General features: G+C 39.0%; 1 pseudogene; it reads right to left on the reverse strand.

The window, feature by feature from the left end:
* Positions 1–2,083: 2,083 nt before the first annotated feature.
* LOC112298168 (keratin, type II cytoskeletal 8 pseudogene) lies at positions 2,084–3,498 on the reverse strand (annotated as a pseudogene).
* Between the last annotated feature and the right edge of the window lie 11,331 nt (positions 3,499–14,829).

A 14,829-nucleotide genomic window follows, 5' to 3' on the forward strand; every position in this document is an offset into this window, starting at 1 on the left:
TGTGTTCTCATTTCATTCTCACAGTGGCCTTTAGATGATTACCTCCATTTTATGAATGAGGTGAGTGAGGCTGACAGGTTAGGAAAACTCTCCAGACCCAGCAGTGAGAAGCTGAGCCAGGGGTGGAACCCATCGATCTGACCTGAGTCCACATGTTTAACTAACCACACGGCTCTACCTTCCCAATAAAAAGAAAAGCTTTTGGAGGATGCTTGGGCATGATGTGTTGTAAAGCGATGGTCTTTGTGTTTAGCCTACTGCTTCCGAACAGGTAATAGGCTTGATTTCTTAACTTACCAAGAGCTTTCTGAGAGGCTGGAGATTACTTATCAAGGTGATGCCCTGGGAGACAGTGAGTGTTTCAAAGAAGAAAGTAGACTTTCCAGAGGATGAACGAACAATCCAATCACCTGCCATCCACAGTTTTGAGAAGAAAATGAGAGATTTCCTCTGTGCTATTGTTTGGAAAATAGGGTATGAAGTTGCCTCATTAAAAGGGGACGGTGGAGTCTTCTATTTTACTGATAATGCTCTAATGAGGGCTGCAGAGGCACTGGACCCATGTCAGCCAGAGAGCTAATTAAGCTTGGAAATCGCCTTACTGGATTGGAGACACACAAAACCACTTTCCCAAGCTGCTAACTCCTGTGCAGGAATGTCTCATTAATATCAGGGTTCTCATTATGTGGGACCCAGGGATTTGCTGTCCAGGGGAACACAACCACTATTTTGAGATTCCAGTGAGAATAGTATGAAGGGGAATGAGAAGTGCTAGTAGGTGGGTTTTAGTTTGCTAACAGCAGAAAGCAGAACTGACAGATTTTGACAAAAACTGATTTAGACTCCACTACCAGATTTATTAAAAGGAGATTGAACTGAATCTCCTCAACACCTCGAAAATCTATCTTGGTTCTTACATCTTGGGGTGGTTGTGAATACTGAATGACTAAATGCATGATTCTAAATGGAGGGATATTTCGCCTGCAAAGGGGTATGTGGCAGTGTCTAAAGACATTTTTTATGGTCACATCTTCATGCCAGGAGTGTGCTACTGGCATCTAGTGGGTGGTAAGAGATGCTGCTGAGCATCCAACAAGACACAGGACAGACCCTCCTCTCCCTCTGCAAACCTCCTTCTACCCCCATGAAATGAAGAATTACCCAGCCCAAAATGTCAAAAGTGCTGAGATTGAGAAACCTTGTACCCTGGTACCCAAAAAACTCTCACTGGGTACACAGTTCTCAGTGAATGTCAGCTACTGCTTTTATTACTGCAGAGTCTGAACAACACAGAACCTCCCTGGAGAGGAAATCACCAAACACTCAACTTTTCAGTTGTCCTAAATGTTTAGCCAGGAACCTGATGTGGCTTGTACCTTCTGCTTCCAGAGAGACTGCCACAGGGTTTTTGATTCTTGGCATCATTAGCTCCCGAGGCAGAGTCTAGTGTTGGTGTATGTGACCCATCAAAGGTAGATGGCCAATCATGCTTGAGCTGCAAGAGAGGATAGAAAGAGAGAATTTGACATTTTCAGCTTCTGTAATGGGAGGTGAGACCTACTTCCACCAAGCTTCATGAGATGGGGATTCCCTAACCAATAGGAAGGAATTCAGTTATTCAAAAAGAAAAACAAGTACCCATTGTACTGAGTTATTATAGTCAGTGACTCTGAGAGGTGATTGTCATGGAAATTATTGAAAGGAAAACAGTTATCTTCCTATGTTGTTCCAAAACAGTAGAGAGTATATACTGAGAGTACAAGTACAAGAGACAGAGAAACCTCTATCCTAGGTTCTATTTTCACTTCACTGAAATTATTAGTACCAAAATTATTCTTTTGTTGTTGTTGTTGTTGTTGTTGTAGTTGGAAGAGTCAGCTGAGGGTTTATTTTAGGAGAAAAAAACCTGCTTGATTTGGCTTTTAGTTGGGGGCATGGGTAAGAGGCGGTGCCACAGGGAGTAAGTGCCCCCACCCCAAGGGTGAGCTGAGACCTGGGGCTCTGCTTCAGGTGGGTCTCCTGTGCCTTCCTACAGAGCTCCTTTCCTGCGGGCTTGGAGGACAGGAGGGACCGCAGTAGTCATTCACTTGGACAGGACATCAGATGACTCAAACACCAGCTTCCCATCTTGGGTCTCAATCTTCTTCACAACTACCATCTTGGAGGAGCTGGTGCTGGTTCGGCTAAAGGAGCCAGAGCTCCCACTAGAGCCCAAGCTGGCCTGGAAGCCCAGGCTATAGTTGAGGTTCTCATAAGCCGGGCTCAGCCCACCTGAGTAGCCGCTGGTGGTTTTGGTATAGATAGTCATGTTCTGCATCCCAGACTCCAGCCAGCTCTCCTTGACCTTCAGTAGCTTGCAGTAGGTGGTGATCTTCACATCCAGGGCTGGCTTGGCATTCATGAGCTCCTGGTACTCACATAGCTGCTGGGCCATGTCCTGCTTGGCGGCTCTCAGAGCAGCTTCTAGCTCAGCCACCTTGGCCTAAGCATCCTTGATGGCCAGTTCATCACACTGCTTGACATTCTTGATGGAGGCCTCCAGGGAAGCCTTCTGGCTTTTGAGGCCATCAATCTCAGCCTGGATTCTGCTGATGTTCTGGTTAGTCTCAGAAATGTCCATCCTCCTGCAACGCAAGTCATCCCCATGCTTCCCAGCCAATACCTGCAGCTCCTCATACTTGATCTTGTAGATGGTTTCAGCCTCAGCAAGGCTGTGGCTGATCTCCTCATACTGGGCCTTGACCTCAGCGATGATGCTGTCCAGGTCCAGGGAGCAGCTGTTGTCCATGGATAGCACCATAAATGTGTGAGAGATCTGGGACTACAGCTCATGGATGTCCTTGTCATACAGCTGCCTGTAGATGTTGATCTCATCGGTCAGCCCTTCCAGGCGGGCTCCAGCTTTGTTCATGTAAGCTTCATCTGCATCCTTCTTGATGAGGAAAAATTCATTCTCCATCTCTGTGCACTTGCTAATCTCGTCCTCATACTTATTCTTCAAGTCCTCCAGCAGCCCCTGCATTCTGCCAAACTCCGCTCCCAGTCTCAGTTTCTCCTGGGCCAGTGTTTCCAGCTCCCACTGAAGGTTGTTGATGTAGGCCTTGAACATATTGTCCATGTTATTGTGAGTCATCTTCTGCTGCTGCCGGAGACTCCACTTGGTCTCCAGGATTTTATTCTGCTGCTCCAGGCTCCACACCTTATCCCTGAAGGAGGAAAACTTGTTGTTGAGGCTCTTGATCTGCTTCTTCTCCTGGTTGTGCACGGCCTGGATATTGGGATTACCTCTTGCTTCACAGGGCTGAGCAGGCTCTGGTCCACTTGCATAGCTTTGATGGTCCCCATGCTCCCAGCTCCACTGAAACCCCTTGCCAGATTCATGCTGGTGCCCAGGCCAAGCCGGGAGCTGCTGCTCACTCGGGAAAAGACTGAGGAGCTGATGCTGGGCCCACTTGAGAACAAGCAGTTGCTGAAGGCCCCAGGGCCAGAGGTGGACATGGGTCATCCTTACAGACATGGTAGAGGCTGGGGTAAAGGTGAGGGGGGACAAACCAGACAGAGATTCAAGAAGGAGCCAAAAAGCTGCCTCCCAAAATTATTCTTAACACTCCAACTATTAAGTGGTTACTTCTAGCTCATATCATAGTAACTTCTCTGCAGTATTTGATACCTTTGACTTTCCCTATTGTTTAAAATTCTTTATTCTTTTGATTTCCACGATGTCTTTGTCATTTCTTTGGCTGGGTTGTCTTCTACCTGTCTCTTAAACCCTGAAGTTATCTAGGGTTTAATCCTTGGTTTCTTTTCACTCTGTACATTTGCTAGTTGACTTCTCTATAACCATGGGTTCTACCCCCAGCTGGGGCTGAATGATATTTATGGTTAGTGACTTTCCTTATGTATTTCCCCACCCAAACACTGACCCACATAGCTAACTACTTGATTATCCCAAGGCATCTTAATGTTAACCTGCCTAGAATGGACAACATTTTTAAATCTTTCTCTTCCACCTATTTTTCCTATATTTTCTATCCTATTTAGAGTTGCCAATAGTTTCTAAAACACCCTGTAAGAAGGGAAATATTTTACATTCCTCCCTATTCCTTGCTGTCCATATCCAACCAACAATTAAGTCCTTTTGATCCTGTCTCTGTAATATGCTGTACCTGCTCCTTCCTCTCTAACCAAAATTGTTTGTTTACATGTCTTGTCCGCCACATTGGACAGTAAATTCCTTGAGATCAGGAATATGTCTTATTTAACTTTATATCTTCCAAACTGATGAGTAAGACCATCTCTGTCAATATGACTTAAATGTAAAGCTAAAACTGTAAACCAATAAAAATTTGGCTTGTTTCAGGCTTCTTGCAAACCAATTTATCCAGGTAACCAGTTTGTTCATGTGGGCAAATAGTTCTTATTGGACAATATACTTCTCACTGGACAAAAGCTCTTATCAGACAACTGTTTTCCCATCATGAACTTAAACTTATATGTCTACTAATCTTAAACTATTATGTCATGAATTTTGCCCAATTCCAACAACACCTAATCTTAAAAAACTCCCCCCAAACCCTATAAATATCCTTCCCTGTGTTCTCCTTTGAGACACTAATGTGCGTGTCAATGTGGTTTCCTCACTTGCTGCAATACATATAATAAATTCAGATTGGCCTGACCTGCAGGTGCCTCTGGTGTATGCAGTAAAGTATTCAACAATCAATAGGCCCCAACATAGTCCCTAACATATAAAAGGAGCTCAACAAAGTTTTTTTTTTTCATTAAATAGGCAGAAATTTGAGTAGGGTGTGTGTAAGAGATGGCAGATGGGATAGATGTCTCTGCTCATCTATAGTGAAAGGCTCCTGCCTGACCTGGCAGAAGTGTTTCATTGTTTTCATATTAGCAATTAAGAAACCCAGGTGCTGAATGTACATGACACTTTCTACAGTTCAATCTGAAATGATTCCTTCTTTCACTTTACCCCAGGCCAGGCAGCAAGGAGCACAATGTGTCCTTGTTGTTCTCCTCACTCCATTGTCTACTTTGTTCACCTGTGTCCTACCAACACCTCTGCTTCTAAGAATCTAACCTCTTAGATTAGATTATGCACCGTCAGGGTTAGAAATTGGTCTGATAAACCAATCTATACTAAGGTATTCCCTTTAAGAAGACATTTGAACGTGGAAGTTTTATGTTTGCAATAAATGAATCCATCAATAAGCTTTATTGATTGAACCAACAATGAGCCTTACAAAGAATAGAGATAGGGTGGGGAATAAATTATATGGGGTTGATCCTTGATATTCTGAAAGGAATTGTCATGGGGCTCTAAATCTTGGAATTACAGATATGAACGGGCCTTACTGTTCCCCCCACTGAGTTGTTCACGAAGTAAGAAATGGTGGACAAAACAAATTCCCACTGAACTGCAGAAGCTGAGTTGATGAGCCATCTACTTGGCTAACTTGCTAGCTAAATATTCCCCTCCAACCTCACTCTCCATACAGATCCCAAACTTTATCACAATTCAAGTCCATGCTTCTGCAGAATTACAAGTTACTCTATGTTGTAAACTTTGAACACACGTTAACTATTGCAATGAATAATAAATCTAAGAATGACAAGGTTCTACTGTATAAAAATGCTTTTATTTACTCAATTACTTCAAGGTAATCACTCTGAAATTAGAATCCGGGACTTAAAGTGTTTTTATTTTCACTTTGACAGCAGGCATGTTGCTGAACAGAGTAAGTGTTCAATTCAAGTGTTTACTGAAGACACAAATTAATGTCCCTTGGTGACGGGAAATATAGAGGATGACAGTAATTTGCCTCAGGTCATACGGGAGTCAACAGTGGTGTCTGATGTGATGACTGCACATGGGTTTTCCCCCCAAAATCCCTGTTTATTCCTGTTTTCTCTGTAGTCAGTCCTACTTAGAATTTGTTCAGAACAAAAGCATCCAAATTTGAATGGTGAATTATAAGATTACCCTCCGTCTAACCCTGATCTCTCTGCCTCTAAATTAGAATCTTATTAGTTATTTTTTTTTATTTTTATCTTTGTAAAATATTTTAAGGGCTTATTTGTTCTCTGGAAATGAGAAAATGTAGAAAGCTACCTCATATTGCGAAAAGTTTTCTCAACCTCATTTAGTGTACTTTGCCCCACAATTCAGAGACTCCAAGTATTTTATACTCACAAATTGTTAACACCTTTAAATTAAATAATTTAAATTTTATTTATTTATTTAAAAATTTTCTGTTTTATTGAATTTATTGGGGTGACGCTGGTTAACAAAATTGTGAAATTTTCAGGTGCACAATTCTACAACACATTATCTGTCCACCGTATGGTGTGTTCACCACCCCAAGTAAAGTCAAGTCTCTTCCATCACCATTTATCCCTTCTATACCCTCTTCTTTTTCCTCCTGGCACCCCTAACAGTCACCACTGTTGCACATGTCCATGAATTGTTTTCTCTTTTTTGCTCAATCCCTCCACCCTCTGTCCAGTTCCCCTCACAACTGTCAGCCTGCAGTCTATCTTTGAGTCTTTCTATTTTGCTTCTTAGTTCATTTTGTTCATTAGATTCCACCTATGAGTGAAATTAAATGGTACTTGTCTTTTTCGGACTATCTTATTTCACTTAGCATAATGTTCTCCAGGTTCATTCATGCTGTTGCAAAGGGTGAGATTTCCTTCTTTTTATGGCTGAGTAGTATTCCATTGTGTAAATGTAACACAACTTTTATCTACTTATCTACTGATAGACACTTGAGCTGCTTTCCAATCTTAGCTATTGTAAATAACACTGTAATGAACGTAGGGGTACATATATTCTTTCAAATTAGTGTTTGTATTTCTTTGGATAAATTCCAAGAAATGGGATAGTTGGGTCACAAGGCAGTTCCACTTCTAACTTTTTGCAGTAACTCCATACTGATTTCCACAGTGACTACACCAATCTGTATTCCCACCAACAGTGCATGAGGGTTCAAAGCTTCTTTCTACACTTGCAAATTTTCTCTCCAGATTTTTAAATAAATAAACTCCCTTTTTTCTCAATAAGGCTAAAGAAATATAACTGGCCTTAAGTCATCAACATAGTAGAGCTCAATGAGATTGTCAATTTATGAAGTTGGCCGATCAGTATGTGAACTTCAGTGTGTTAGTTTGTACTGGAAGGGACATGACTTCTTCTGATAAATCTTGCAAGAAACAATGTGAATTTGTCAACTTTTTCTGTTCCTAGAGGAAAGGCTTCTTCTGCATTTATAGTTTATGCTGAAGCTCAAGATTTGCCTGCATGGGTCAATAGAAGAAGAACATTAACTCAATCGTATATTCAGTGAGTATTTATTTAGTATTTGCTGGGTAAGAAGCATAATTGTAGTCTAGCCAACACTGAGTTGGATAAAACAGAGTATTAGTTTTCAAGTATCTTTTGATATATGGAAGAGGCTGAAAAGCTAAGGTTTTATTTTCTCTAAGAGAAGCAAATGAAAGAAAATATTTTAGACTTATACCATTTTAAAAGGGCTTATGTTCATAAATTTTCAGATAATATCCTGTTAACCCTCACAGGGACCCATGAAAGGCAAAATCATCTTTTCTGGGAGCATTTCTCTTACTTCATATAGACTCATATTAATTTAGGAAAATATTGTGGCTTAGAAATTATTTTCAATAGCTTTTTTGTTACAAAGGGAATAAACAACTTTTGTTTATGTTTTGGGTATGTTTAAAGGAGTGACATCAAGTAATCCATGAAATGAAAAATGACTCTTCAGATATGATTTTGGTGTAATGATGGCCTTTACCAAAAATCATATCCATCAAGCCAAATGATTAGTTATGCTGTCCAGTGTGGTGAATCCAAAAGGCCACTTGGTCACTTACTCCAAGGTGTGAGAGCATTTAATGCCAATAAACATTTCTTAGGGAGAGATGTTAAATTTCCTTCCTCCTGTGAACACTAGGCCTAATTCTCTTGTTCTTGACTCAATAGAGATGGAGAAAATCTTCCTAGGCTGTTCCCCTAGGAAGAAGAGTTTTAAGCCTTCCTTTAATTAAACAATGGACATATTTGTAGAGGTTCATAAGACACTGAATTATACCTTAGGAAATAAAACATGCTTGCAATAAACAGAAAAGTAACAATTCTAAGCTATATAAACTCCAAAAGTATGGTCCAGGCAAAACAGCACAGTGGGAAAGGGAGCCAGGACAAGGACCTTGGAGAACGTAAGACTAGTGGTGGGCATTGAAGCAGAGTAGGAGGCTGGACAGAGGGGAGGGGGCATGGGGGAGAGAAAGGCAGCATGAACAAAGTTTCCTAAGAGGATGATTTTTAGGGTCCAGTTTTACCGTGTTTATTCCTAACATCCAAGATCATTTGCTACCTAAAGACATTTAATTAAACAATTATGATAAGAATAGTACATTCTTACTATAGAAAATATGAATACATTTAAGATAGCAAGAATAACAAAAATTACCTGTAATCACACCATTCCCTCCCACTTGCTATTGATGTTTTAGTGTCATTGATTTCAGACTTATTCTGGACATTTTTAAAGCATGGTTTTAATCGTGTCTACAGCAGGTGGATTTTAAAATTTAAAATTGTAATTAGACGCATTTTCCACATTAAATATGCATTTATTTTAGTCCATCAAGTACATCTACCATAGTTTTACTTAATAATTCATATATACTTATGGCTTTAAATATGTCACATTCATTACTATTATAAATCATTTTGCTATTAACATCTGTGTACATAAGGCTCTTCTTCCATTCTGTTTACTTAGAGAGGGCTCATGGGGGTGCAGACAAAACATAGACTTTAGGGTGAGGTAGACAAGGTTTTGATTGGTAGATCTGCCCCTCTTAGCTTGTGGTCTTAGGCAATGTGTCTAACCTCTAATGAGCCTTCGTTTCCTAAAATACAAAATGAGCATCACTGTGACTACTTTTGAGTGCTCTGAGAATGAGAATAATTGTGGAGTGAGTAGTGCTTAGAACAGTCTGGCACGCAGCAGATGCTCAGTAAGCAATGGTGGTTATGTCAATATGGTTATTAGTATTAAGCTTGATACTATATGGCTCTCTTTGGGGATAATGGGGAATACTGAGTAAAACTATCTCTTAGAAGTGAGGGGAAACCTGTAAGGAAAATGAGAAAAAAAACTCAAAGAGAAGTTTGCAGCCTGTTTTAGTAGGTTTTGAGTGTCTGCTCAAATCCTGCTCCTTGGCCTCTGGGAGCAACTCTTAGCTCCTTTTCTAGGAGGTTTTGTGATTCTAGAGCAAGACAGGGTTTTAAGAAAAGCAATATTTTGAGACAATCAATACTTAGTCTTATTTTTTCTTCAGGTTAAACAACCCCAATATTATCAACCTTTCAACCTTTCCCTATTAGACCTCATGCTTTCCAAACTAATCCTTTGAATTCTCCCTGTAGATTTCCACTAATGTAGATGTAACTTGTATTTAAGTCTGTGGTGTGACCTCTCACCTTTCCACAGCCCCCACCTAAATTACATAATGCCTAGTTTGGTACAAAAAAAATAGAAGTTTGAAATTGCCTAATCACACATGAGAAAAGCAAAAACAAGAACAAAAGCAAAAACCCTATAATTGAGTCACAATTCCAAATCTTTGTCTAGCAAAATGAATTAAATGGCGGGGTCCTGAAAAGAGACTGCATAAAATACTTTGGTAGGTATTTTATTACTCAAATCTTAATATATATTTTTGTATTCATGTAAGTCCTTCGAAGATTTATTCTCTCAATTACCAATCAAAAGAACTCATAAAGGTAGAGCCAGTGGACCAGGCAGGATTGGAGCTGCCTGGAAGACAGATGCCCTCGCCGCAGCATCTGAGCTTTAAACAGCCTCACTGGCTGCTCGTTCCTGGACTCGGGGATAGCTGGCAGAGTGGCTCACGATGAACCGTTTAGGTTTTTAAACAGCCACAGTCCCCGCGGCTTAGGCTTGATTAGGATGGAGACTCAATGGTTTGATTCCTAAGTCTTGCTTTTAACAAGTCAGAAACTTGCTTCTTTTAAAAATAAAATATAGCAAAAAACATAAGCATATAGAAACTTTATTTATTTTTTAAATATTTTTTTTGTTCAAGTACAGTTGTCTCCATTTCCCCTACCACCACATCCCCCTCTCCAGCCATCCCCAACTCCCATCCTCGATCCTACCCCCTTTGACTTGAAAAGCCACTATGAGGGTTTATTTCTTGTTTGTTTGTTTTCAGAAAAACAAACAGTGAAAGGGGGGCCCTGGCCTTCCTCGAATTTTGGCACATTTTCTGAAATCTGTTAACATTACTTATTGAATTGAATTTATATTGTTTTCTTCCTAGGACTGAATGGCAGTGGTGCAGGGCTTTTGCTTGATTGTAGGTTTTTTGTAATATTCTTCTTTTTCTTCTTAACAAAGTTGTATTTGTCACAACCTTTAAAGCAGAATGTGACTTGAACACTAGATTTTCATTCACAAAACTCACTCTGAGTTACTTTCAAAGGGCTTTATAAATGCCTAGATCAGGTTGGTTAATAATTTTGTTACTCTGAACAATACTGTTCTTTGGAAAACGAGCCCAATGGATAGTTACTCCCATCAAGTTGATTCAGCTTAATGGACTAATTTCCAGAGGCTGTACATGCAGTTGATAGCTAAGGAGCATAGAAGATCTAAAACGTAGATCCTGGGAGATGAAAGTTGTTTGAACCATGATCTATCTTAGAATACTTAGTAAACATTTGGAATGACCTTGTCCTTTTGTATCAATTGGCTTTTCCCTGGACATATCACAGCTATCACTGAAGTAATTAAAAATATTTGCAACATTGTTTTAATATGTATAATATTATCTTAATATATACAATAATACATATTAAACATTTGTTAAAAATATGAGCTAAGAAAACTAACTTGAAGTCATGTACAATATATTTTTATAGAAAAATTGTTTTTTTATTTTCGTTACTATTGAAATAGAACTATAGCATTTTCTTCCTGCACTCATCTTCCATTGAAGGTATGTTTGAAAACTTGTGATGCTCTTTTTTCTTTCCTCTGTGTATTCTGTTGTCTATTGTTAATCATGTGTGAAGTCACATTTAAATACATTGAGGGAACTTCCATTTAAAGGCATTCAATGTACAATTCCTTTATAATGTTCATCTTTAGTAAAGTAAGAAAAGTGAAGGAAAAGAGATCAGAACAGAGCACACGCCATGTGAGGAGAGAGAGGGAGGCAGGGAGTGTTTGGGGATTGGAATTTGGTGTTTGATGTTTAGAAGGAGCATGGCTACGGGATATGTCAATATGGTATTTCAACCTTCATTTTTTTTTTTAAATCACCCCCTGGTGCATTGTTTTTTTCTAATCACTGTATCACTCCCAATGAAATTTTAATACTCTACATATACTGTATCTGCTTTGTACTATATGTACATCTATGCTTTATACATAAAAAGGGCAAAATTTTTCCTCCCTCCCATGTTTACTCCCTTGGGGTTGATAGTGGTCCCACTGAGAATCTATGTTCTGTGTGAACTTACTGTGCCTAAGGGATAAATTGTGCAAATAACGTTTCATAAAAGGAATTATGTATAATAAAGAATTGACAAGAGTCAGAATGGATGTACTAAGAGCTGAAGTCCTTTGTTTGGGGTTGTAAGGAGGAAGAAACTCCCAGTGTTCTTTTGGCAGGAACTACCTAGTGCTACACAGGCTCATCTCCTGTCTACAAAGAAGGGGCTTCCTCTTTACCCATGAGATTCATTCATTCGTTCCTCTAATACTTGGTCTTCAGCTTCTGGTTTGAAGTTTAGGTGGGGGCTATTGCCTCACTGTAGAGGTAAAATCAGAACTGTGTCATGTACTAGTATTGCTAATACAGATTTTCAAGTAATCCTACTCATTAGGCTTGGGTTAATGTCTTTTCACACGATCCAGGTCAATTATTTCAAGGATATTTTTAGTAGTCTTATACATCAACTATTTTCAAATATAGTTGCATGGTGGGTTAGAGCTTCAGATATGAATTTTAGAGGCTCCAAATTTAGTCCATGACTGACACACATAGAAAGAAGGTGATGTGAAGAGACAGAGAGAGAATGCAGCCACCTACAAGACAAGAAGAAAGGCCTAGAAGGTCCACCCCTCCCAGCCCTCAGAAGGAACTAACCCTCCTCACACCCCAATTTTAGACTTCTAGCCTCCAGGCTGTGAGGCAGTAAATTTCTGCCATTTAAGCCACACAATTGGTGGCATATTGCTGTGGAAGCCCTACCAGCAAATATAATACAATGTGATTCTGAGAGTCTCATAAAATAGAAGCAATCTATGTTAGCCTCGTGGTCATTAATTAATTACACTTAGACACTTGAGGCCAAGATCAAAGGAACAACAACAACAAAAAAGTAAATTGAGCTTAAGTCTTCTGAGACAAATTTTGAAAGCTTTTATTAGACTGATGTCTTATCCATCTTTCTGTTTTAGGCGAATTGCATCTAGGCTTTGCTGTTCCTGTGGGTTGCTATCCACCCTTCTGGGATTTTGGAACAATTGCTGTGAGGACAAAAGGAAACGGTGAAAACTTAAACTGAAGAGCCAGGTGAGGGTCAATATAGGGTAGAGAAGAAAGGATGGTTAGGAAGGATGAGGGTGTGTGGAAGGAATGGGAACTGGAGATAAGACTGATTTAAGGATGCTAGTGAAGATAACGAACCTTTGGTATACAGAATTGAATAAAAGTCCTGAAAGTAATGAATAACCTAAAGGTAGTGAGAGGAAATATATTTGTAGAAAGTTTCAAGACCGCACAAGGATCTGCTGGTGAGGCCTGGTAAGGAATGGGAAAAGGAGAGATCAACAAGTGAAATAGATCTTGAATATTCTCAGTGAAGGTTATTTAACTCTTGAAGAGTAAGAGTTCCTAGCAGTTGATTAGGCAAATTACTGGGATTCTTGGTCACCCTTTAGCAAAGTGTGTTCTTTTCTGATTTTAGCACGCTTTTTGTCTGCTAAAATCTCTGCTGTGCTACTCTCTCTACTCCTAAATTATGGCTCCAGGATTGACGGACACAATAGTGTAGGCTTAACAGAAACCGATATAACATGACACGGGTGCAAAGATCTGAAAAAGAAATGAAATGCCTTTTAGTCATCTTAATAGCTCATTATTTAGCTCATTAATTTGTAGTAATTTGTAGAGGTCTTTCAAAGGTCTCCTAATTCCATATATTTTATGCCTGCTGAGAAATATTTTTCCTGTTATCACCACTTTTTAAAACTGACATTTTGGCAAACATCCAGATGTCTCTCCCTGATTGTGAGGTCGGACAGCAGGTTTTTAGCCTTGTATTTCAAAATGCTGGATTTCCAATACTCCAAGTAGCTTTTCAAAAAAATGGTAGTTGTTGCATTAAGATATAATGGAAGTTGTTTGCTTTTGCTAAAGGAAGAGAAAAAATGGAGTGAAGTCAAGCATGACTTTTTTTAATGCTACTTTTTCCTATTTAGAAGATTGTTACTGATGCTGTAGCAGGAAACATATTGCTGTATTAACAAGGTCATTCAGTCACAAAATCCTATTAATGTAGAAAATGGCATAACCAAGCTGCGTGGTAGCAAATAAGGCCAATTCTCACCTTGCATTCTTCAGACTCCTTGTTCAAATTCGCACGACAGCAGGGAAACTGAGAACAAATTCATGACTCTGTAAAAACATAGTTCATACATCGTTAGTGTTGACTGTTGTCTAATTTCGTTTTTTACTTTTTGCAAAAATAATGGTAGCAAATTAAATCAAGAAATATATCTAATTTATATTCATATAAAAGACTTATCTACAAAAGTAAAAAGAAACCTGCTGGGTAAAAAATTTCAAAATAAATATATACGTTCATAATGTCAGTGACATGTTTACTTTTTTTAGATCTAAGAGCACCAAATAGTCATTTGCATTTTGAACGATAGCAAACACATTTTAGATTTAGCTGTCAATTTAATGAAGCCTCAAATATTGATTTTAGCAAAACAGTAAAGTAGGAAATAAAAATAAAAAGGATCATTATAACAGTACCCCTGAGGGAATAACTATGGTCACTTCAGTCAATGATAAACTGACTTTAGTGGTGTGGACTAGAAAAATAAAAATAAAGATCTCCTTGATTTAGCTTAAGCTGGAAGAGAAATCTTGCAGGTTTATGGCTTCATAAATTGTTCTGAATGTTTAACATCCCATGAAGAAGAAGCAAACAATGAAGATACTTCATTCAAGAATGCAAAACCAATATACTCAGGCAGAAGTCTTGTAATTCAGATTTAGCGTCTCCTTGGCCATGTTTGCATTGCTGAAGGGCCCTCTTTGACTATACTCCAAGCATTTCCATGCAGACATTACTGACCATTTTACTTCTGGGTTTTAAATACCTCCAAATCTGCCTGACTTCTGACATTGCAGGTAACTGACAAATACTAGATTATTTCTTTTAATGCTTTCTGGCCTTCTGTTGAACACAAATAAATGACGTGCAATTTGAGAATAAGCTATTCTTGCATGTAGTGGTAACTTAACTGTTTGGATCCATCCAATACTTTCACTTCTTGTTGGAAAACATCAGGAAAATTGAAGTTAGATATTGTGTTAATTATAAGGTTGACATGAACAGAATCACAGAAATTTATGAGTTTTATATCTATGTCAGTCTGTAATAAGCACTCCATGGAAGAGTTCTCCTGAGATCTGGGGATGCTTTAATTGTGTCTTCCCTTGAACGGGGAATTTCTCAGT

This window comes from Desmodus rotundus, chromosome 5 (genome assembly GCF_022682495.2).
Source record: "Desmodus rotundus isolate HL8 chromosome 5, HLdesRot8A.1, whole genome shotgun sequence".
Taxonomy (NCBI): Eukaryota; Metazoa; Chordata; class Mammalia; order Chiroptera; family Phyllostomidae; genus Desmodus; species Desmodus rotundus.